The sequence below is a fragment of the Gorilla gorilla genome, chromosome 6, assembly GCF_029281585.2.
Source record: "Gorilla gorilla gorilla isolate KB3781 chromosome 6, NHGRI_mGorGor1-v2.1_pri, whole genome shotgun sequence".
Lineage (NCBI taxonomy): Eukaryota > Metazoa > Chordata > Mammalia > Primates > Hominidae > Gorilla > Gorilla gorilla.
Genome location: NC_073230.2, coordinates 24561765 through 24587819, shown reverse-complemented (window position 1 = coordinate 24587819; position 26055 = coordinate 24561765). Strand labels below are relative to the sequence as shown.

The 26055-nt window shown below is 37.2% G+C and overlaps 1 long non-coding RNA gene across 1 annotated transcript in view; it reads right to left on the bottom strand.

The window, feature by feature from the left end:
- The window catches only part of LOC134758895 (uncharacterized), an 81839-nt gene extending 56171 nt beyond the window's left edge, over positions 1–25668 (bottom strand). The window contains exon 1 of the long non-coding RNA XR_010134607.1: positions 25541–25668. This is a non-coding gene — a long non-coding RNA (uncharacterized lncRNA). The remainder of the gene's footprint in view (positions 1–25540) is intronic.
- Positions 25669–26055: the final 387 nt, after the last annotated feature.

Sequence of the window (26055 nt, the reverse complement as noted above, 5' to 3'; positions counted from 1 at the left end):
TGTACTTTTATATTTTTCCATTCCCAAGCTATGTCTTATCTAAATATCTCTAACAATATATACTGATGAAATACTGTCTTTCCCATATAATTAAATCTGTATTAGGTTTTAACTGACACACACACACACGCAAAGAAATGAAATATTGACTAACTGCCTTGTTTCACTTCCTTCTTGTATGTTTCAATTTTAGGATAGAAGAGGCCCTGGTTAGCAGCTTCAGATGATGGATACATAAAAATGGGAGAGAGAAAACATGTAAGAGTGACTAATTGTTGAGGTAAATTTCTATAGGAGGTAATTCAGGATGGAATCATGGCACCAGTAAAAACAATACTCCGATAAAAGAACTTAGAAAAGATTTCTGTATTGGGATGGCCCATTCTGAATGTTTGTGAAATAATAAATCAGTAAATTTAATAATCTGTAGGAAGTGAGATGGGAGGGGAGGAGGAAATAGGGAGTTGATAATCAATAAGCAGAAAGTTTCAATTAATACAAGATAAGTAAGTTCAAAAGATCTACTGTACAATGTTACTCATAGTTAGCAATACTGTATTGTACAGTTAAAAATTTGTCAAGCAGGTAAACCTCATGTTAAGTGCTGTTACCAGAATAAAATTTAAAAAAATAAATGAGATAACAAATTGGAAGTTGTGGCTTCAGAAAAACAATGTTTGCAGTTGGATGGTGAAAATACTGCAGAGTTCTTTCCAGATGAACAGAAGGATTACAGGACAGCAGTGTAGATAGTTTAAATAGTATGAATGTATAAATTTGCGTAACATTTATGTGAGTTTTTCTAGCATGCTTGGCAACCCAGAAGTAGGAACAGACAAAGCAGATAAGTGTTGGAGACTTTCCTGAGTATCGGCTAGGCCTCCAAGCAAACACAACCCTGAATTGGCTGACTCTGGATAATAAAGCAAGGAAGACCAAAAAAAAAACTAATGGGGTGTAAGACCAAGAGTGGGGTTTGGAGTGTTTTGATTAGAAGTGAGAGAGCAACTATGGGCTGGGCATGGTGGCTCACACCTGTAATCCCAGCACTTTGGGAGGCTGAGACTGGCAAATCACCTGAGGTCAGGAGTTCAAGACCAGCCTGGCCAACATGGTGAAACCCTATCTCTACTAAAAATACAAAAAAATAGCCAGACGTGGTAGCACACTCCTGTGATCCTAGCTACTCAGGAGTCTGAGGCAGGAGAATTGCTGGAACCTGGGAGGTGGAGGTTGCAGTGAGCTGAGACCGTGCCATGGCACTCCAGCCTGGGTGACAGAGCGAGACTATGTCTCCAAAAAAAAAAAAAAAAAATGTGCCAAATATTTAGGTTGTGACCAAGAAGAGTTAGAAAACTTGGAGGAATTGAATGAATAAAGGTAAAGGGAGTGTTTTTTTCTGAGCATGGCTTGAGGTTAAGTAAAGCTGATAACTGCAGTTGGTGGCTTTGTATTAATATATAAACTTTGTACACCTTTTCAGATTCCCTCAATGTCCTATTTCTGAAGAATCTACCCTCCTTGCAGACCATCAGTGACTTTACCAGTACCCTTGCATAGTTTTCAGAGTTGGCTTGGGTCAGATTTAAATACTGGGCCCAGGTGGTCTAATTTCTCACATTCCATGCTCATCCTTGCCAAGTCACCTCACCTGCACCCTGGAGGGTAAGATGGTATGATAGCAGGAAAGGGAATTCTCTGAGGCAAACTTTGACCACCAGGAAGTAGGAGTCAGAAGGTGCCAGGCAGACACATCTCCCTTTGTCTCTTTGGTTGGCTACTTTGTACTACGGCCTTTCCTTGCAATCCTTGCAAAGAAATTCCTGCCTACCAGAACATGCCTACTCAGGGCACTTACTGCTTCTTTTTGCAATTTGTTGAGAAGGCCAGCTAGTGCAATAGCCCATTGTGTTGCATTGCTTTGCATCTTTCCTTGTCTCACTATCAATTTTCTACCATCCCTGCCCCAAGCTTGCACTTCCTCAGTAAAGGGTAACTATTATAATCTTTGCTTCAGGCTCTGGTTTCTAAAGAGGGTAGGTTAAGACAAAGTTTTGATGGAGAAGTATTTTCTTAAATGTGGATAGGGTCAAATATAAGAATTCTATTAATAGAATTTAAGTTTATTTAGATAGAAGTAACAGATTTGGAAGGATAAGATGGCTAATAGATCACCATCGAACATCAGCAATTCTCAATGTGACATGGAAATACTGTACTGACTATTTAGAAGAAAGGCTGAAAAAGCAGTAATCTCAGAGATACTAAGTTGAAGTGGTCTTACTAAGAAAGTGCTATCATAGTTTGAATATATTTACAATTATAGTATCATGAGAGAAGAAAAAATATCCAAAAGAACATACATATGCAGTCACACATACAAGGCCTTTAAAAAGGTTAGCTGAAAAATGTTTGTTAGGCTTTCCACTGAAAAATTTTAAATCAATGTTCATTTTTCATTTACAAAATATTTCCTTGGGCCTTTTATGGGCTGGCATCCTATGTGCTCAGGATAAAGATAGGTAAATGTAAATAAAACGTCTCCTGAACCCTGTTTAACAGAGTTTATATTCTAACAGGGGGGAAGCAAGAAATAAAAAATAGGTATAATAAGTAAATTATATACAATAAAGACAGTAAGTACTGTGGAGAAAATAGAGGAAGGGAAGGGATAAAGACTTTGAAGGAGGTGCTGGAAGGATGACAGTTTGCAATCGTAAATAAGATGACCAGGCTATGCCTCACTGAGAAAAGACTTCGAAAAAGCTGAGAGGGTGAGTTACATGGATACGAACATGATGCAAATTCCGGGCCGAAGACAGCTCAGGCAAAGGCTTGAAGCACGTGTGGCGTTTCTGAGAACAGCAAGGAGGCTCAAGAGGCTGGATTAGAGCAAGTGATGGGGAGAGTGGTGAAGAGTAGGTCAGGGAGGTACTAGAGGAGATCCAGACCATGTAGGGCTTCTGGGCTATTACAGGCATTTTGGCTATCACTTTAAGGGAAATCAGGAGCTACTATAAGGTTTGAAGTAGAGAAGGGACATACTCTGACTTCCATGTTATCAGGATTACTCTGGATGTATATTGTAAAGATGGTAGTAACCTAAACTATGGCACTGGTTCAAGCCAGAATGTTAGCAGCAGAGTGGCTGATGAAAGACTGAATTCTGAGTATGTTGAAAATAAATCCAATAGGGGGCTTAATATCTGATGGACTGAAAATAGAGTATGAGAGAAAGTAAGGAGTGAAGACGTGACTCTAAAATTTCTCACTGAACCTGAAAGGTGATTAACATGAACTGGGATGGATAGGACTCTGGTTGGAGCAGACTTAGAGGAAAGATGAGAATTTGGTTTTGAGCATTTTAGATTCGGTACACTTTTAGACATCTAAGTGAAGATAGAAAGAGGGAGTTGGATATATGAATAGAAGCAGGTGTCCGCAGATATTTTCATAAAGGACCAGATAGTAAATATTTTAGGCTTTGTGGACCAGATGTTCTCTGTCACAACTACTCTGCCTTTGTGTAGCCCCAGACAGTACGTGGGAGAATGACACGGCTGTGTTCCAGTAAAGCTTTATTTTAGAAAACAGGCTGTGGCTGAATTTGGCCTGAGGGCTGCAGTTTGCTAACTCCTGATCTAGAGTTTGGGGGAGAAATCTGCGTTGGAGAAGTACAGTACATTTGGAAGTTATCAGTATGAAATATTTGTAAGGCCATGTTAATTTGATGTAATAACTTATGCATGTAATATTTGTGCTTTTCCCCTTCTGAATAGTAATTGCATTTTCTTAACTATATATCAGTTTTCCTTAAAAAGAAGCCTACAACAAACTATTAAAAAGCCAATTTCATGCTTTAAAAACATCTGAATGAGGACAATTTTTTTAAAAAAGAACACAACTGATCACTAAATATACATGTGGAAAACATGTAATATTTGGTCAGCTTGCAATATGCACATATAATTGGATATTTAAGGAAGGCTGTGCTTTTCAGCTTAGCCAATCTATAGACACAATTTAGCATACACATATACATATATGTATATATTTATACTTGACCCTTGAACAACAGACATTTGAGCTACTCGAGCCCACTTATGTGCAGATTTTTAAAATAAAAGTTACACTGAGTACATCTACCTCCCCTTCTGTATGATTCTTAATAACATTTTCTTCTCTCTAGCTTATTTTAAGAGTATAGTATATCACACATGTAACATACAAAGTATGTGCTAATCGACTGTTTATGTGTTTATGTTATTGTCAGGGCTTTCAGTCAAGGCTAGGCTATTAGTAGTTAAGTTTCTGGGGAGTCAAAAGTTAGACACAGAGGGGGGTTGATTTCCCCAACTCCTGCATTGTGCAAAATGTCAACTGTACATATAAAATAAGGATGAAAATATGTTCTCAAATCATATTTTAAATAAATGAGAAATGGCATATATGCCACAAAAAGAGATTTGAACAAAAAGGGAAATTGTCACCCGTGAAATAACTCAAGGCAACCCTGATTTCCTAGCCAGAGATGCTCTGGAAATTAACAGTTTTAAGGCAAAGTGATGTAATAGTAATGATAAAGAAAGATTCAGTTATCAAAAAGATGAATCGATAGGATATTTAACAAGCATACACTCTAGATGGGTTCTTTCCTAACTACAAATTAGTTTAGCAAAGACAGAAGTACTACTAAAAATGCTTGCAGGCAGAAGAAAATTGTCAAATCTGAATACATGATATCAAACCTTATAGAAACACAGTATTAGGAAAACAGAGAAGGACAAAATAAAGGAGCTCATGAGCGGGCACTAGGAAAGGGACTGTTTCTACGCAATTATTTTAGAAGAGAATAGGAGGCTATAGTCTTTAAAGCAGTGTTTGTTAACCTTTTTAAGTTTTACTATTGCTTCCTTACAGCATCTTTTTAGGCTATTTCTCCCTTATCCAAAGCTCCTATGAAATTTTATTACCCTAGGTACATCATATATTTGTATATGTACAGATATGTAGTACATAAATTTTCTGGAGGGCCACAGCCAATTTAATAGCTAAGATTTTGCCTGCTGAGAACCGATGCTCCCCCCATCCCTAAAGACTGACCCATTGTTAGGGGCGATATTGCACCCTGGAGAATGCTTTAAATGGTGGACTACTTCATATCAGATCTATAGTCTTCAAAGTTTTTCTGAAATATCTTTGTCAATGGGGTGGGTGGTGGGAAGGTGATGGAGAAGTGGGTTCAAGGAGTACAGCTAGGGAAACAAAAGCTCGCTCTTATACTTGCTTTTTCTTATCAGTTGAACCTAATTTGACAGCGAAGCATAGAAACATATAAAGGAAAAAAAACAGTTTTAGCCCAGGTATCTCAATTTTAGGGAAATATGGGTAAAAATACTGGGGAAAAATAGGTACTAAATATAAAGTGAAAATTTCAGAAGAAATATCCTTATAATTGATAGAATTATTGCCTCATATAAAGATCAAACTAAATATTACTTTCACTTTCTAAAGTTTAATCATCTACCAAAATCCTTTGGTAGCCAAGATCAGTGTGAGTTATAAAAGTATGCTCAATCTGTTTTGATGAGATAATCTGATTGTTCTAATATCTCAGTTTCCAGGGCTCAAACCAATCTTGAATTGGAATTTCAAGACATAAAAACCACTGCAGGAACCTGCTGGAAAAACGGCCTCTGGTATCTCTATCTGAAATATGATTATCTTAAGTTCACAAAGCATTGTGTCTGCAGTGTGAGTTTGAAAACAACAATGTTAAGGCAACTTCGCAGCTTCTTAATCAAGCCCTTCTCCACCTCTCCGTGTGGTTTTTGGGGTGGTGGAGGTGGAGCCAAAAGAGAGAGGGCAGTTTCCCAGGGCTGAAGATGCTACCATGACTCATAGGATCTATGCAAACCCTGTGAGTGAATTCTGAGGAAGAATGAGTAATATTTTGATTGTATTACTGATGGTAATAAGATAGTATCATCAGCGTGGTATATTCTGATTACTGAATTCTATTCCCTATTTTCTTCCTGTGGCCAAATAAAATGTGTGTGTGTAAGCTATGATATTTAGTGTTATCTGATGAAACAGGTTTAGTGGAAAAGCTCATTTTAAATAAACATTAAAATTGTTTCAGCCTCAGATTTTTATTCCAAATCATTCCTTTGACACCAGAAGAATTTTCCTCAGAGTCAACTCCAAAGATAAAGCTGCCTGTTTTCCTATTTGCCCAGAAGTAAAGAGGTTGCAAAATGATAAGAATACACAAGTAGAACATAAGGATGTTGGAAGGAGAAACTCAGGAGGATGGTAATGAACAGGGAGATTTTTCTACAGACCTGGTTTTCCTATCACCCATCAGCTACACTTCTGGCCTGTGACTTCTTTGGGACTCTTGTGTAACCCTTTTGCACATCTGAACAATATTCACTTTTTAAAGTGAAGAGTTGACAACAATTGTGAATTGTAGCTTTGAACTAAGCTCCATTATTCCAAGGTCATTGCTTAGCTAATTTTAAACCAATTTTAAATTTCTCAGGAAAAGCACATATTTAATGCTACATTTCCATAATCAAGTTTCAATCAGTTCATTCACCCAAGAACCCATTCAATTATCCACCCAAGTCCTATTCATCCTTCAATTTTTCCAAAGAACCTATTCCTATTTCCTACAAGATAAAATCCAAGCCACTCCTTGGCTTGACAGAGGATATGCTTCCCAACCTGAACTCAATCTAACTTTAATAGAAAATCTCTGTTGGAGCCTAAGCTGTGCCCAGTGCCATCGTGTTTGGGTGTGATTGGTACCCTGGTAGAAGAGCCTGTTGGGAATCATTTTACTCGTTTCATGTAGGAGCCACAGAAAGACATCCTTCTAAGAGAAGGGTGTGTCAGACAGGGAAATTCGCTCAATAACAGTATCTCAATTGTGAGTGCATCCTGCTATCTGTTAGTCAGCCTTGTTTACTGCCTGGATTCATTTCTGAAAATTAAGAGAGGGGCTAAAGTACAAATGGAAGGAACTATGTTCACTAATAACTCTGAAGCACTGAGGCACAAGGAAGCACTGTATTGGTTCCATTAGGCCAAAGAACAAAGCTCCTCTTTGAATCTCCTCAATTTCACATATGTAAAGTATTGAATAAGTGTTGCAATAAATAAATGAGTGATGAAATGAATCAGTGAAACATTTCCAGGAAATACGCTTGTAAGATCTGTCATGTAAATGTGTCCTCAAATGCTAGTAGCTTTTATTTTCTTCTCATAGAGTTTAGTAGTATTTTGACGTTTCATAAACAATCAATACACACTAAGAAATCTCCACCCATGTTTTAAGCACCCAGTGGCTTTTCTCCTAAGACACTAATACTTGGATTAGTTCCTTTTACAGTATTTTGATACTTCCCCATAAAATTAGTATGAAACATCCATTCAGCAGAAATGGCTTAAAGAGTTACTCGTCTTTCTTTGGGAATTTCCATTTTTTCTTGTTTTAGATGAAAAGTTCCACAAATTTAACTTTCTCACAGTCCTTCACTGTATTTACTCAAACTATTGTCTAGCATATGAAAGCCAGAACACTTCTAAGCCAATAAATAACAAAAAACAACTGAAATTAGAAAATTCATGATAAAACAAAAAATTAAATGTCAAATAAAAGTTGCTACTCAATATAACTTCAGTGTTTATATTGAACATTGTGAAGAATGTGAAAGTGAAAGTGAAAACACACTTCTTTTTTGTTGGGGCAAGGAGGGGGTCTTCTTAGCTTTAGTTACAGGACTGGGGCCTGCAGTTAGCTGCCACTATTTAATCTAATTTTATGCTTATATTCATTTTGTGTGTCTTCCAAAATTCCAGTGTATTCTGAATACATTTCCTTTTTTTTTCTTTTTTTTTTGAGACAGAGTCTCACTCTGTCACCCAGGCTGGAATGCAGTGGCGCGATCTCAGCTCACTGCAACCTTCACCTCCTGGGTTCAAGCAATTCTCCTGCCCCAGCCTCCCTAGTAGCTGGGATTACAGGTGCCCACCATGAAGCCAGGCTAATTTTTGTATTTTCACTAGAGATGGGGGTTTTACCATGTTGGCCAGGCTGGCCTCAAACTCCTGACCTCAGGTGATCCGCCTGCTTCGGCCTCCCAAAGTGCTAGGATCACAGGCATGAGCCACTGTACCCAGCCTATTCTGAGTACAGTTCTAAACAAATCTAATAAATACATTCATATTCTTATTAAGTATTTATTAAACATACACAATAGTTCAACATATGCCTAGACGATAAACATATGGCAAACATGGTTCTAAAAGAAAGAAAGAAAGAAAGAAAAAAAGAAAGAAAGAAAGAAAGAAAGAAAGAAAGAAAGAAAGAAAGAAAGAAAGAAAGAGAAAGAAAGAAAGAAAGAAAGAAATCACTAACACATTCATTTTCCAGATAGAATATACCTTTAATTATAATTTGCAAGAACCTAAGAATATAATGTCAATATTGTAACCCGTTAGGAAGTAAAAAAATCGATACTAAGGTTTCTAAAATGCCATATGGTTAATTTTATGAAATATGTTTGCATCAGAAATTTCCTTTAAATGGAATTGACTGTGGTAATTGACCACTGTTAAAATAGTATATGATGCATAATTTTTTTTGAGACAGACTGTCACTCTCTCGCCCAGGCTGGAGTGCAATGGCACAATCTCGGCTCAATGCAACCTCCACCTCCCAGGTTCAAACAGTTCTCCTGCCTCAGCCTCCTGAGTAGCTGGGACTAAGGTGCATGCCACCACACCTGGCTAATTTTTGTATTTTTAGTAGAGACGTGGTATCACCGTGTTGGCCAGGCTGGTCTCGAACTCCTGTCCTCAGGTGATCTGCCTGCCTCAGCCTCCCAAAGTGCTAGGATCACAGGTGTGAGCCACTGCACCCAGCCTATGTTGATTATATTTCTAAGCAAATCTAAAATACATTCATATTCTTATTAATTATTTATTGAACATACACAACAGTTCAGCATATGCCTAGATGATAAACATATGGCAAACACAGTTATCTAAAAAAAAAAAAGAAAGAAATCACTGACACATTCATTTTCCAGATGGAATATACCTTTAATTATAATGTGCAAGAGCCTAAGAATATAATGTCAATATTGTAACCCATTAGGAAAATAGTTCAATATGACATATTTTTGCATCAAAAATTACTTTTAAATGGAATTGACTGTGATAATTGACCATTGTGAAAATAGTATATGATGCAATTTTTTTTTTTTTTGAGATGGAGTCTCACTCTGTCACCTAGGCTGGAGTGCAATGGCACAATTTCGGCTCACTGCAACCTCCACCTCCCAGGTTCAAGCAATTCTCCTGCTTCAGCCTCCAGAGTAGCTGGGACTACAGCTGCATGCATGCCACCACACGCAGCTAATTTTTGTATTTTTAGTAGAGACAGGGTGTCATCCTATTGGCGAGGCTGGTCTCAAACTCCTGACCTCAGGTGATCCACCAGCCTCGTCCTCCTAAAGTGCTGGGATTACAGGCATGAGCCACTGCAGCTGGCCTATGATGCTTAATTTTAAGAGCTGCCTCATTTCATAAGGAAGGCCATGTAATACATAGTTTCTGATCAGCCATCTAATTATTACTAGAAAGCAAAGTTTATAATGCCAGTCAATGTGGAATTTAAGTCTAAGTATTTTCCTAATTATATATCTCTATATATTGAAGTTAGATACTAAGGTTTCTAAAATGCCATAGGGTTATGATTAAAACTAGTAACTATATTTTCTATGACACAAGATGACTCAGGGGCTCTCAGACAATAGCTACTTTGTCTACATTAGTGGCCTCATCATTTCCATTAAACAGCTATTTACATTGTGAATATGTATGCCATGATATAATGGCTAGAAATGCATTTGTCTGTTAGAATAAGAAAATCTCTTCTGTAGTAGAGCACTGTCATCTTTATAATCCTAGTAAAAGTCAAATAAAATAAACAGCATCTACTTTAAATCACCTAAGCATAATGTTAGTATTCTGCTGTAAGAGAAAAAGGAATTGTTGCATCAGCTATAAATCAAACACCTTCAAGATTCCCATCTGCATTTTTTTCAATTTAAAACACTACATTTTACGTAACATTTTGGAAACTGAAATGCCAGTTAATTAAGCTCATATGGAATCTATTTATCTAAGTGAGAATTCAAGTCGAACATATTAGAAATAATACTGTATGGGTATAAATGTGGAGATGCTGTTCTTTATTGCTGGCCTCCTCCTTTTCACAGGAGAGATTACTTCAGTAGCTACTGAACCAAAGGCATTCTCACTGTTTTAAAAAAAAATGCTCCATGAATATATTTTGATGATAGTTATATTCTAGTAAACAGCCCAGAAAATAGTTGTTTTCCAAAATTTAACATTGTCCAGCCAGACACATTCTTAGCAGCACCCAAGATTTTTTTCCACTAAGTGATGGAATATTTGTAAATACCGTTCATGCAGAGTTTATTGCAGCTACAATTCTTAGGAGCAAATAAAGTTTGCCTTGTAGCAAACTGTATTGCCTTGAGGCTCTCTTCTAAGGGGGAGCTTCATGACATCTTTGCCAGAATTTTCCAAGGATAAAAAGGAGAACATAGTATGGGAAATGAACATTGCCCTAAAGAGACAAACAAATATTCCTCAGGAATATCCTCCTTTAAAATATTCTGTCTGCTGTGGATTGTTACGGAGTAGAAAACTCCAGAGGAAGTCTTTTTTGGGATAGGAGATATAGGCCCACAAATAAGGAGGTTTTTGCTTTTTGTGTTACATTTGCTTCCAGTTGTGGTAGAAAGTCATAGCGCCTTCCTGGAACAATATTTTATAGGACATTGGTGACATTAGATTTTCTGATAGTGTTTGAACGACTGTCCTATAAACTTTCATCAAAAGTCAACCACATTTCCTGTTTATTCATTCACTCACTCATTTATTCATTCCACAAACATTGACCCTGTTACAAGAGACAAATTAGTTAATATCCCTGCCCTGGAAGAATTCAAACTCATCTGTATTCTTTTCCTGTAATCTCTCTTAGCAGCCCAACCAGGCTTTTGAGACATTAGGAGGATAAGAAGCAGTCTCAATTTAGTCCCAACTTGTTAGATCCAACCACAAACCACGTATGTTAAGGTAGTGCTCAGTTTTACAGTCACCTTCAGGAAGCAATTCTGAGAATTAGCACTGTATAGTTTAAGAAACGTTGATTCTTTTTGAAGCTTCAGTAAAATAAGCCTCAGAACTGAAACTGAGTCATGTATAAAAATACAGGTTTTACAGTCAGAGTGCCAGGTTGATCTCACCTATAACCTGTTAGCCATTTCTTCTGCCACACTCAAGGTCAGGCTTTCTCCTTTCACTTAGACACTCAAACTTCAAACTAATGTGCACAGAGTCACCTGATTAAAAATATGGATTTCTGGGCCCCATAGCTTATGAACTGAATCATAATCAAGGGTTGGGCCTAGTCACAGTCATTGGCTTTTTTATTTGCTCCAGAAACAAGTATGCACACTATCGTTTGAAATCTAGACCTAGAGAGACAACTGAGATGACCTCTTAACCCAATCATGTTAATATTTCATCCAATTTGCCTTAGATAGCTTTGTTAAAATAATCAAAAGTCTTTGGTGGCTATTTTTAAGGACTTCAATAAATATAGATCCAGCCAAATTTTTTACTTACTGCTTACTCCTGACCTACCCCAAACCTGTGCTGGATTAGTTCATGTTTCTTAACTATCACTATGACCTCCCGGCTCTAGCTTTGCTCAGCATGTTCCCTTCTTGTCAACTTTTTAATCAGTCCAACCCAAATGCTGTCTCCTCCTTGAGACTTAGCCTGTTTCCCTCAAGGAGACACACTTTCTCTTTCCTTTGAGTTCATCAAACCCTTTATTTTATGATAGTGATCATATTTTACCTTATAGTTACATTTACATTTGTCATTCTCCCTTTAGATTGTAAAGTTCTAAAGTAAAGAATATCATGTCTTGCTGTAGTTGATAATATGTTCAACTGAAAAGTAGAACAATTCATGCTCTTTTCATCTTTGATGTTAGCAGAAATCATCTGTATGTTCTGCTGCAATCAAAGACTAAGCATTAACTGTTCTACATCTCAGGTGAGTATAAATTAAGTATAAATTGTGCTTTTATTTATTCCAGTCATCTCATGATCAGATATGTTGCCATTTATAGGATGTTTGTATTCCTGCTTTTCTCCACTATACTAAATATTGGTAGGTATACTCTATTACGTATTTCTCACTGTTTTTTTAACGTATAATGCTTATGAAATCTTGATATAAAGGCGAATTGTGAAAGGATTGGGAATCAGGGAATTCATGTGTTAAAATCATGCTAATATAGTTTTAGCACATTGCTTGTAACGTATCTCTCAATGGAGGGTGAAAAAGAATCTATTCTTTAAAAAGTTAGTAATTAGCTTTTTTTCTAATGAATTTCAATTAAAACCCCCCTTTTGTATAAATATTGAATGAAAGTACTCTGCAAGTGATTGTTTAATGTAGAGGGAAATAAAGCAGATGACAGAATGAGTTGACGGCCCAATATAGGAAAGAATTAAGCAGAAATTATAGACTAGAAACAGGAAATGTATTAAAAGAAAAGCAAAAAGCAGTAAGAAATTGCTTAGAGGAACAGATCTACGGAAACCAATGTTTATAGATGACATTTTTAGTTCTGCACTGTTATATTAGTCATAAAAAATATTTCTCAAAATAACTGAGTTTTTCACTCTTGAATTTTATTTTTCCCTAAAATCTTAATAAATCTAAAAAATTAACAAAAGGTGTAGTTCAAAGAACTGAAAGTGTCAAGGAAGTCCTATAAATGAGACTAAGCGAAGAGACATTTTAAAAAGAAATTGGAAAAGAAAAAACAAAGTTACATTTAACTTGCTACATAAACATTTTTGATAATATTTTCTTGAGCTTCAAAGTAGATTTTTAAAATAAGTAGTTATTAACATTTATTTATACTATAGGTAGGTAGCTGGGGAATTTGGAAACTAATGTCTCATAATGGCATATTACTAGCAGGTGCTTTCTTACAAAGTGAGAGAAGAAATACAATAATATTAATATCTCTTCTGCTCACAAATAGGTTTGTAAGTTATTGATGAAATTATGGCATTCAGCCCCTAAGGAAGACATAATTGGATGTGGACCAGAAGATAAACACAAACATTTCCATATTCTTTAAGAGAAACTCTGTGTACATGTATTGGATTTCCATTGCTTCTATAACAAATGAGTATACATATTGGGTTTAAGACAATGCAAATTTACTATCTTGTGGTTCTGTACATGAGAAGTATTATATAAGTCTCCCTGAACTAAAATTACGATGTCCTGACAATACCAATTGCTGGCAAAGATGCAAAGCGACAAGAACTCTCAATCATTGCTGGCAGATACACAAAATAATATGGCCAATTTGCAAGAGAGTTTTGAAGTTTCTTACAAAGTTTAACATGGTTTCACCATACAATCCAACAATCAAGTTCCTACTATTTCCCTAACTTATCTGAAGATTTATGTCCACACAAATACTTGCACATGAATTTCTACTGCAGCTTTATTTGTAATTGCAAAAAAATGGGAAACAATACAAATGTCCTTCAATAAGTAAACGTAAATGGATAAACCAGAAGTGGTACACCCACTCAATAGGATCCTATTCAATGATTTTAAGAAATGAGCTATCAAGCTATGCAGAGGCATGGAAATCTTAAATACATACTGTTAAGTGAAAGCAACCAGTCTGAAAATGCTACATATTATATAATTCCATTCATATGATATTATGGAAGAAAAATTATAAAGATAATAGATCAGTGGTGCTAGGGACTAAAGAGTGGTTATATAGGTGAAACAGGAGTTTTGGGGGTGGATAAACCATCATATATGGAACTACAATGATGGCTCTATGACACTGTACCCACAGAACTTTATAGCAGAAAAAAACTCACCATTAAATATATGTATTTTTTAAATCACTTAAATAGTTGTGGGATCACATGATCAAATGAAGATTATGACAGAAGAATCTAACTGTATTACAAATGTGTGAAACAGCCTTGTTGAAAGGAGTGGGGGGTAAAGTGCTGACCTAATTAACCTTGGAAATAAGATGTGCAAGAATAAGGTTAACAGACCTCAACGCAAGCACTGTGCTCTAGTTGATAAAGTGAGTTGATAAAGTCGTTTTCCTTGGGGGTATGAGTAATAAATCTGAAACCTCTATATAAGTATACGTGAATTGAACAGTTCAGTAAAATGGATGGTGAGCAGTGGGAGCCAAGTTTGTCAACATTCGAGTCTGAGGTTAGAGATAGGGAAGGGCAGGAACGTAGAATGATCCATGTGGTAATGGATTGGAGTTGTAGGCATCTGTATGGTCTCATTTTCTGCCTAATCTAGACAAATATAGTTACACATAAAATATTTAAGTGTATATATACACAAGTTAGTATACTCATATTTTATTACTCTGCTAGCTGAGGAGGCCTTAGAAGCAACAATTCCCCAGTAGCAATGAGTACATCTAACCCAGATCTTGATTTCTAATACTGTTCACCAACAAAAGTAACCAGAATTTCTTGGAAAGAAAGAGTGACTGATTTCAGTAACACAGCAGAAAATTTATAAGATGAGCCTGGAGCATTTTGTAGTACCAGAAAATAAAGAAGTGCTTGAAATATACAAAACACATTGATGATGGTATGTCAAAAGGACATAGGTGCCAACTGAAACAACACGCAGTGGCCAAAGCTAGAACAATTTGAGCAGCAAAATATAGTAACAAATGGTAAACCAAAGTGTAAGTAAACACTCAGTCCATATACTAAAAATAATTGAATAAATGGAAGAGAATAGACAAACATCCCATGTAGAAAAATTCCAAATAACTTGTGTAGATACTCTACATTCAAGGAATCAGAACATAACTCCCCACTCCTTCCATGCAGGCTGTACATAGTGGCTTCCTTTTAAAGAGTATAACGTGGAAAGGTGGAAAAAGAGTAACTTTACAGTGGAGAAAATGGACAACGATGTTGCAGCCAGGCAATCCACGGTAATATCAGCAGTGACAAGATATGCTGACAGGATGCACTCTCCTTGGTATTTAAGGAAAGATTGTTATCCACCCAAAAGCCCATAACCCCCTTTTAACCACAAGGTTAAACATCAGGCCACTTCACTAGATGCACGTTCTCAGCTTGTGCCCATCTCAAGTACCATCACTGTGGTCTCGCCTGGTACTCTTTTTGTCTTTTTTTCCACAATGGCCAGAGAGGCCCTTTTCCGATTCTCCATACACACTTGAGAGTGGATTGTAATGTTGAACAAGGAAGAGAGATAGGAAAAAAAAAAAAAAAACTATGCAACCTAGAACATTGCTTCTAAACATGTCCACGCTCACAGATCTGCCGGGGTCAGACTCCTCATAGATGCAGCTCACCTGACTTCTCAGGAAGCCCTCAGATGAGTTTCACTAGTGATGGGGCAGACCGAAACTGCTACATACTGAGAATGGGAACTGGCTCAGAGAGTGTGGATTTCTCTCTAGAAGTCTGGTTTTCACCCTGTCATTGACTGAATATAAATGTGTCTTGATTTTCTGTGTGCACCATAGAATACTTCCCCAACAGTTCACTCTGCAGCTTTCTGTCAGTGAAAACCCAGACCAACAATTAAGAAAATGTCCCACAAAGGGAATTAATGAGAAGAGTTTCCTCCTTTCTTGGCTCCAGAAAACCTGGCCCAAGAGAGCTGTGTCAATAAGTCCCATACATTTTGGTTTCTTTTGGTGGGGGTGGCAGGAAGGATGTTGGTATATTTGTTTTCTATTGCTGCTATAACAAATTATCATAAACTTGGTGCTTAAAATGGCATGACTTTATTATTGTTTTGAAGGTGAGGAGTCTAAAATCTGTTTCACCAGGCCAAAAGTCAAGGTGGTCAGCAGGCCTGGGTTCCTTGTGGAGACTCTGTGAGCAAATCTATTTTCTTGCCTTTTCCAGCCTATTCTAGAAGCTGCCTGCATTTCTTGGCTCAGGGCTGCCTTTCTCCGTCTTCAAAGCCAGCAACAGAAGGGCCCGACGTTCTCAATGCTGCTGCCATGTCTGATTCTCTTCAGCTGGCTAACTCTTTCCTTTAAAGGACTCATATGATTAGATTGGGCCTACCTGGGTAATCCCAGCTACTCTCCCCATCTGTAGGTTCTTAACCTTAATGACATATGCAAAGTACCTTTTGCCATGTAATATAACATTCACAAGTTCTTAGAATTACAGCATAGTTATCGTTGGGGGCCACTGTTTTGCTATCACACTGCAGCATTTTAGATTTAAATACATCTGCAATTACTCCCTGCTTATCACCTCCCACAGGCCTTTCAAACACATAATCCACAAAATTAGCCTTCCACCTGATGTGCTTCTTCCTTGTTTGCAGATATCATCTCCATCCAACAACCTAGTTTACAGATTGAGAATAGTTTTCTGTAATCCTTCATTAGATTGGCAAATCTGCTGATTTTAATTCCTAAATATCTTTCCAATCATTTTATTTTTAAAATAAATTGTATTTTGTATCTTTAAATTATGTAAGATAGCATTGAGATACATATATAGGAGAATGGTTATTATAGTGAAACAAATTAACATATCTATCACCTGACATAGTTACTCTTTTTTTTTTGTCTGTGGCAAGAACAGCTATAATATCTCATTTAGCAAAAATAATGAATGCCATACACTATTATTAACTATAGTCCTCATGTTATACCTTAGATTTTTAGGCTTGTTCATGCTACATATCTTCTATCTTGTATCCTTTGACCTATATCTCCCCATTTCCTCCTTCCCACCTTGCCCTGGTAACCATTGTTTTATTCTTTATCTGTATCATTGACCTTTTTTATTCCATGTATAACTAAGATCATGCAATATTTTTCTTTTCTGTCTGGCTTATTTCATTTAATATGTTTTCCAGGTACATTCATGTTATGGCAAATGACAGGATCTCCCTTTTAAAGGTGGAATAATATTCCATTGTGTATGTATACATGTATATACACACCACAGCTTATCCATTCATTTGGTGATAGACACCCAGGTTGTTTCTATATCTTGATTATTGTGGATAATGCTGTAATAAACATGAGAGTGCAGGTATCTTTACAAGGTAGTGATTTCATTTCTTCTGGGTCATATTTCCCCAATCTATCCCTGCCTTGCATCTCCCCCACAACAAACTACCCTTGTGTAGTTTCCATTTTCCTCAATAGAAAGTATTTCTTGGTTAATGGTGTCTGACATTCATTAGCTGGTGAAGCTGCTAATGAGACTGATGTACCTGTTTGGTTCACTCTGATGGGCTTACAGTCCAGCATAGAAAACACAGATTAAACAAATACATATGGGAATGTCCTGGGAGAAGACATTGTTGATCTTTCTAATCATGTATTCCCGATTCAGTTTTCAAACACTGAGGTCCAAAATTTGTGACTCTCTAGAGAGATGACATCATGCCAACTAATAGAAAGCAGTCAAGAGTAATTGTGTGTGTGTGTGAGAGAATGTGTGTGTGTGTGTGTGAGTGCATGTGTGCCTGTGAGCATGTGCGTGTGAGAGGGAGAGAGAGAGGACTTTTCCCTGATTCTGAAATACAAAAATAGAAAATAAGACTGTTAAATGTTAAATATGGCAACTTACTTTTAATAAGATCAAACAAAAATGGACTTCAAAGCCCATCTTGATCACTTGTTGAAATGGAGTTAAATTACAGATTTTAATGCCTCACACTAGATTTAATGAATCAGAATGCCTGGGATGGGGCCTGGAAATATGCATCTTAAACAAGCAGTCCATGAGTTTGTCGTGCACATTAGTATTAGGGAATTATTAAACCAATTTCAACTCACCAATACTGCATTCCTTGCATTTTCCAGCTTTCAGCTTCTGCAGGCTGCCCACATTCCTCGGCCTGTGGCCCCTTTCCACGCTCAAGTCGCATCCTACTGACTTTCCCATCGACATAGCTCTCATTGACCATAGCTGGCAAAGTTTCTCTGCTTTTAAAGACTGGGGTGACTAGATTGGTCCCACCTGGATATTCTAGTATAATCCTCTCACTTCAAGGTTCTTAATTTAATCACCTCTGCAAAGTCCCTTTTGCCATCTAAAGTAACATATTCATAGTTTCCATGGATTGGGAGGTGAACAAAGTGGGTGGAGGGGGACATGGTTCTTCCTACCAGACTACACATTATAGCTGTAGATCCTTTTCTCAGCTGCTACACATTAACCCCCCTGTTAATCATTCCTACATTCTTTTTACCCAGGTGAAAACGAGAGTAAAGAGAAAACTTTCAGAAAGCATGCTGAAAAGACTTTACCACTCAACACTCCATCCCAAATGGAGCTTTACACTCAAAGGGAAAACACACTTTCCAATATTCTACTAGCCCTCTATTTAACTTCTAATCGTAATAAATATTTAACTTAATATAAAAGTGTAAATGGCTAACAGCTTCATAGTTGGTTATTCTAGGTGCTTCATATGGCTGTAAGAACTTAGGATATTTATTGTCATAAGTTATCAAATATCTGTCATGTGTTGGATATCATATAGAGATAATAGTTTGTGTTACAGTAGATAGGCACTCTAATTTGGATTACTATCTTTATACTTATATCCTACAATCAGCACAAAATCAAGCACGAAGACTATCACACAGAGCCTACAATCCTTATTTTAACATAATCTTATCCTGATGTACATTGCCACAGGCTTTTAAATGTCTGAGCCTTATTTGCTTGTGTTCCATTTGTGACATAGGTTTTTGTTGTTTGTATTAATTTTAGAAACTCACTAAGAAGTTGTGGAATGAAGCATAAGAAATATTAAACTTCAGATGTTGAATTTTTTTGAGAGAATAGTTAACAAGACAGAGCAAGGGTAAAAGAAATAAAGGCATGTGGCTTAAGACATGCTTTATTCTCAACAAACTGCCTGAGGGACCTTTGGTTTTTTTTTTGTTTTGTTTTATAGAGATGGTGTCTCACTATGTTGCCCCAGCTGGTCTTGAACTCCTGGCCTCAACTGAGTCTCTCACCTCAGCCTTCCAAAGTGCTGGGCATGAGCCGCTATTCCCAGCCCAACCAGAGTTCTTTTAGGGAAGAAGTAACTCCTGACACTTGGAAGATACCACAGTCAAAGCAATAGAAATGATAGCGCAAAGAAGTAAAAACTTCCAACAGCACGGCAGGCTCCTTGTTCTTCACAAAGCTCCAGCTCTCCACTTAGGAAGCTACATAATGACATACTGTTTTCATCACACATGCCTGCTCAGAGATAAACAAACCAGTCCTGATGTGCATTCATGGAAAGATCGCCGTAATTTCAATTTGGCCTTTTCTGCTTAGTGTTAAGAAGATTAATGAGATGTGTGTTGATTGGTTTCTGTTGGAAGTTTTGTGAGCCAAGTGCAAAGAAGTGTGCAGCTACACTTCCTATAACCCACAAGCACCAAAGCAAATTAAATTAATATCAGGAAATATTAGAACAAAGATATTTTTCTAAATGAGGTGTTCTGAAATAACATTATCATGTTCCAAAAATCATTACGCTGAGCCCTAATCTGACATTTTACCATGTAAAGATCTCTGCTGAGAAACATAAAAGAATGGGCTAACAAATTCTACTGCCACATCAGTTTCATTTTGTTATAAATCTCTCTAAACCTACCCCATGTCATCTAAAAGCATATTTGGAGAGAGGAATATGTTACACCTGTCTATTAAACAAGATACCAGAAATTTTCCCCCACACACATTGCTTAATTAAAGCTCAGATGTCTTTCCCAGGGCTGACTGTATTATCAGAGAATGCTTTTAGTAGATTCTCACATAGTTGGTAAAGGAATCTGGATGTTGACCTAGCTGTGATGTAACAGTAGCAACAGAGGGTGTCAGACAGCAGGGTCAATTTAACAAGGAAACACAGCTCATGTTACCAAAGGGTTTCTGTGTTTGCACACAATTCCTCAGGTGACTTCTCAGTCAAGCACCTCCGCAGACATCCTTTTTAACCCCCTATTGTGTTTCTGATACTTAGCTGAGTAACAGAAATAAACAGAAATCTCTTCATTTTCTCTCTCCCTGACCCTAACCCGTCATGTTGCATGCAAAAGTATAATGTAGCATATTAGAAAGAAAAAATATCAAAATTTTGGGAGAAGAAATTGATTCAGCAAAGCTGAGTAGAGGCTAGGGAATGAGAGAGAAAGATCACAGTAAACTTACCTATTACGAACCTTCAAGAGAATGTAGATGCCTATTAAACTGGCATCTCTACTCCTAACTCTTGCGTGTCCAAATCTATTCTTCCAACTGCCATTAAACATTCACAGGTAGAAGTCCTATAACAGATATTTATCCACAAGCTAAAATAATTATCTTTTCTCCTATTAATTTTTTTTCTATTTATCCTATTTCAGTCACTTTTATCATCTTTCTTCCAAGGTTGGACATCTTGGAACCATCTTTTACTTTAAGGCAAAATGTTTACGGGACTATTAATTTCTTCTAGGTGTTGTTCAAATTTTTGTAGTTTAGGCCCATTCCAAGAGCTTAATAACTTCACAATTGAGCTTAATATAGTAGACCAAACTGGGAAGACTTATTAAAAAAAAAAACACTTAAAAACATAAAATAAAGTTTCAGAAGTACTGAAACTATTTAGAGGTGGTTGGGAAGTGAAAACAAAAGTCATCAATATCAATTATATTGAAGATGTTTTTACGATGTTGGCATTCTTCACATATGCAAGTACCTTTGCTATTTTAAGGTATAAACCCCTCTAACAGCTGTTTCTTTTTTTAATAGTTTATACTCCTCTGAAGACTTTACCAAAATCCTTAAATATAATTGCCATAATGACATTGCTTTAGGGTATATATAATTCTTTACTCACATAAATCCGTCTTTGTTTGTGATCTGCACTCCTCTAATGCAGATCACTTAGACAAGTGTCTCCCTGTTCAAAAAAGCAGCAGGCAGAAAGCAACTGTATCATTCACTTCCTAGCCACCATCCTCATTGGGCATGTCTCTTAGCCCATTTTCTGTTCCTTGTAACAGAACACCTGATACTGGGTAACTTATTAAGAAAATATTTTTATAGTTATGGAGGCTGAGAAATCCCAAGGTCAAGGGGCCACATCTGGTGAGGGTCTTCTTGCTGGTGGGGATTGCCTGCAGAGTCCTGAGGCAGTGCAGGGCATCACACGGCGAGGCGGCTGAGGTGCCAGATCAGGTCTCTCCTCTTCTTATAAAGGCACCAGTCCCATTCCCACAATAACTGTTTAATCCATTAACCTCTTAAACCATTAATCCATGAGTGGATTAGTCCATTCACGAGGTCAGAGCCCTCATGACCCAATCACCTCTTAAAGGCCTCACCTCTCAATACTGCCACATCTGGGATTAAGTTTCAACATGAGTTTTAGAGGGGACAAATACTCAAACCACAGAAGCATCTCTGCCATTTTACCTCTTCTATGAGATGAAGATTCATTAAAACGATTTGGTCTTTATTCAAAGAAGGGTGACCATGTTGCTGTGCTGCCCTCAAGGACAGAGCAAGTGAAAATAGCCCAAATGATGAAATAAAATTTCCAAATTTTATTTGCATTTTAAAGATAGTTTTTCCACATCGGTATTTCAACATTTAGGCTATTTTTGCTTTGCAGTGTGATACAAATATACCTGGAAGCAAAGAGATGGACAAATTGTTCTCTCAATAGTCCTTCCTTTCTACTGATTTCCTGCAACTATTGATGTTACTGGAGATGGTTAATATCAAATGGCATTATGAGACCTATGGCACACAATAAAAAGTATTAGTTTGGCCAGGCACGGTGGCTCACGCCTGTAATCTCAGCACTTTGGGAGGCCAAGGCAGGTGGATCACAAGGTCAGGAGATCGAGACCATCCTGGCTAACACGGTGAAACCCCGTCTCTACTGAAAATACAAAAAATTAGCTGGGCATGGTGGCAGTGGCCTGTAGTCCCAGCTACTCAGGAGTCTGAGTCAGGAGAATGACGTGAACCCGGGAGGCAGAGCTTGCAGTAAGCGGAGATCGCACCACTACACTCCAGCCTGAGTGACAGAGTGAGACTCTGTCTCACAAAAAAAAAAAAAAAAAGTATTAGTTTTCCAAGAGCAGATTCAAGAATTCTGTTTCCTTGTAGCATACGGGCACATTTATCCTACATTGGAGAAGGCTAGTGCAGTCTACCATGTGGACAAACATGTATTATCTTGGATTCTGGGAGAGCATCTGTCTAGGGTGAAGCAAAAGGCAGGACGTGAAGGGAAATATCTCTTCCACGCCACAGGGGAAGACAAAAAGAAAAAAGAGAAGGATAAAAATGGAGCGTGGCTTAACAGATTTACAATTTATTATCTGATTTCATCTATTTTCCATACTGTGTCCTTATTCCAATGACCTATTTTATATCTTTTCAGAGCATGATAAAAGTGTCATATCTAATGATGCAAGATGGTAAACAGCACTCTTCTCACTTGTCCAAGACATGTGAATGCTGATTTTTTTCCAGACAATTTAGTTACACTGCATGGAGAAGAACATTTCTTTAGTTCTTTTCACTTAGATGGAAAGATACAGCCAAAATGTTTCCTTGGTGCCCAACAAAAAGCAGCCAAAAAGTTTTTTTTTTACAATGCCTTTTTGCACATCCTCTTTCAGCTGTTACATCATTAGAAGGTTCGAACACTACAAAATCAGCAATTAAAGAGCCATATAAAATTGCATCAAGATGCTGATCTATTCTAGGTTGCTAAGAAACATAAACTCTATCCTTTCATGGCATTACCATACTGCAAATATGCCCAAACCCATACATATCTCATAATCTCAGGATAATCCAAATTCATCAGTGTCACCGCCAATATTGGCCTTAATGCCAAAACTGCAATTATAGCATACCTAAGGGAAGATCTACCATATAAGAAGCTACTACCATATAATTCTCTAATACTGAAATAGAAAGAATAAAGCCTATGAGTGTTCAAATGGGCATCAGTGGGACACAAACAGCTTAAATCAATGTAATCCAAGCTTCAGCTCCTTTTGCGCTGGTCTTTTGACTCTTTTATTTCCTTGCAACTACTGACCTTTCCACATTTGACCATGAACTACAGCTAACCTTCCACCCACTCATACTGCTTTTCTTCCTCTGCTACAATGTATGGTCTAACATACATGTTTTCCAATAAATGAGCCCTCCTTCCTCTTTAGTATTACCAACTCTTGCTTGTACTTAGAGCCTTATGAAATACTACTATCAGATCAGATTTGAAGTCTGTTGAATCAGTTTTCATTAAGAAGTATGTAAGGCTGGTATCAATGAAGTAACAGAATCATAAAATACTGAAAGACTATCATTTGTTTAGGACCAAATTAGACCTCGTGATACAGTAATGACTGGTTTCTTCAGTAAAGGACGTTAGTATCCTCTTGGGGAATCCAGACAAACAAATAAGATGTGAAGCAAGACAGAATAGTCATGAGTCAAATGGTATAGTCCAGAGTTCTCATGCTATTTAAGTTAAAAAAAAAAGGCAGGGGGGGTCTGAAACTTTTAGACGAAGTGCAACAAAGTGGAGTGTAAGCTAGGAAATCAAGAAACAGTTTGGTATTGTTAAAAAGAAAGCAAATGAATATCCCAAGCAACATGAACATTATGAGCAAAGGTAAAGAGGTGAGAATAATCATCTTGAGTTATCAGAGCACTCAGAAGACATTTGTGCTTCTCCTTGTGCTTAGTGTCTCATAAAATACTTTCAGATCAGACGGCAAGTCTGTTGAATCATTTTCATAAAGCAAAATGTGAGGCTGATATAAATGAAGTAAATGAATCATAAAGTACTGAAAAACTATCATTTGTTTAGGATCATGTTGGACCTGGTATGTGATCTGCATCTGGATAATGGTTGCAAGTGAGCTTGAATGTGTAAGATGAGGCCTGACTCTTGATTAAGTTTTGTTGAAAACAGAGGTCATTTTAGCCTAAGGTAATAGAAGCCTTTATAACAGATAAACTTCACAATCTCTGGACTTAACATAACAGATATTTATTTCTTGCTTCTGTAAAGTTGAAATCAGGTGTTTCTGTACAGAGACATTGGAGGTAAGTCTGTATTTAGGCTGATTAAATAAATTATACGATAGCTCACATATAGCTTCCTGCCAACATACATTTGTTACAGACTCACTTAGCAAGCATCTCTTAAGCACCTAGTACATACTAGGCACTGTTCTTGACTGACACTAGAGATCCTGACTGAGGCAAAAGGCATGGTCCCTGCCGTTTAGAAACGTCTGGCTGGTGAGGAAGCCAGGTAACAAGAAAAGAAATGAGTATTATATCGTCTGCTAGGGAGGACAAAAGAAGGAAGCATTTTACAGATTGTGGAAGCAGAGAGCTCAAATTAGAGACTTTTAATGAGAATTATTTGACTGTCCAATGAAAGCAGTTTCTCTACTTTGTGACTAGAATAAACACTGCAAAACCCCTGAGTTCAGCAGAAAAACAACTGATTTTTAATCTATTGATTTCTTGTCAGCTACAAGAATAACTGCCATGTCGCTATACTTCAAATTCAGATGTTTATTTTTCTATGTCCTTTTATAGCATTATGAGTATCTGCATATCCTATTTTTTGGTGGCCACTCCTGAACAGAACTTCTTCAGTTAGAAGGCAGGTATATCAGAATTGCAAGCAGGGAGAAATAGGTTCTTATACTGACTCTGCCCATGACTAAACGTGTTTGTCTTTGAGGCTCACCAGGGCTTTAGGTTTCTCCTCGTACAATGATTCACAAAATTTCTTCCTTTTCCAGCTTGAACATATAATTCTTATAATATTCTGATTGAAATTATTTCTCCTTGGGATATTTCTCTTTAATGGAGTTTGTTTGACACTGTTATGTTAATTACATGGCTGTAGACAGAGAAGCAGTAGTTGTACTGGTTTGGGGGTGTGGGCTCTGGTGTCAGATTGACTGGGTTCAAACCCTGCATAATACTCTTTAGCAGTGTGAGATAGTGTAAACCTCTGTATGCCTCACTTTCTATAAAATGGAAATGAGAATGGAATCACCTGTTCGGTTGATATGAAAATTAAATGAGTTAATTCAGGGAGCCCAAACCTTCTTTATTCATGGTGCCCTTAGTGTCTCTGTAATTCTTTTCACTGTCTGTGTCCCTAGGCTCCATGAAATAACTAATTGTTTTGTTTATTATGTCCAATCAACTAATAAGTAGTTATGTCTCAACAACTTACAGTAGTAGTCTCATGAAAATACAGTATACATAAATTAAAAGGAAAAATAGTATTTTTATTTCATTCTTAAATAAACATCATTACTTACTCATGAGATGTATGTGTCCACATTTGTCTCTGCTCCATGATATCTGAGGCCTCAGCTGGAAGGACTTAAAGGCTGGGAGTGGGAATCACCTGGATGCATGCTAGCTGTTGGCAGGAACCTCAGCTGGAGCTGCTGGTCACATAATCTACGTGTGGCCTGGGCTTACTCACCAGATGGCGGCCTCAAACATCTTACATCATGGCTCAGAGCCCCAAAGCAGAGTACCCAAAGAGAACCAGATGGAAACTTTCATTTCTCATTACCTACCCTCAAAAATCAGACAAATTCTTTTAACCATTGACACATCATATTTCTCCTCGGGATATTTCTCTTCAATAGAATTTGACCCAGTCATGTTATTTACATAGTTATAGACATAAATTAAAGGGGAAAATATTGAGTGGACCCCATCTCTCAATGGAAGGCATATCAAAAAACATATAGGATGGAAATATTGTGGCCATTTTTGGAAAAAAGTTCTGCCACATCTCTTCTGCCTTCTTCTTTGCTTCCTC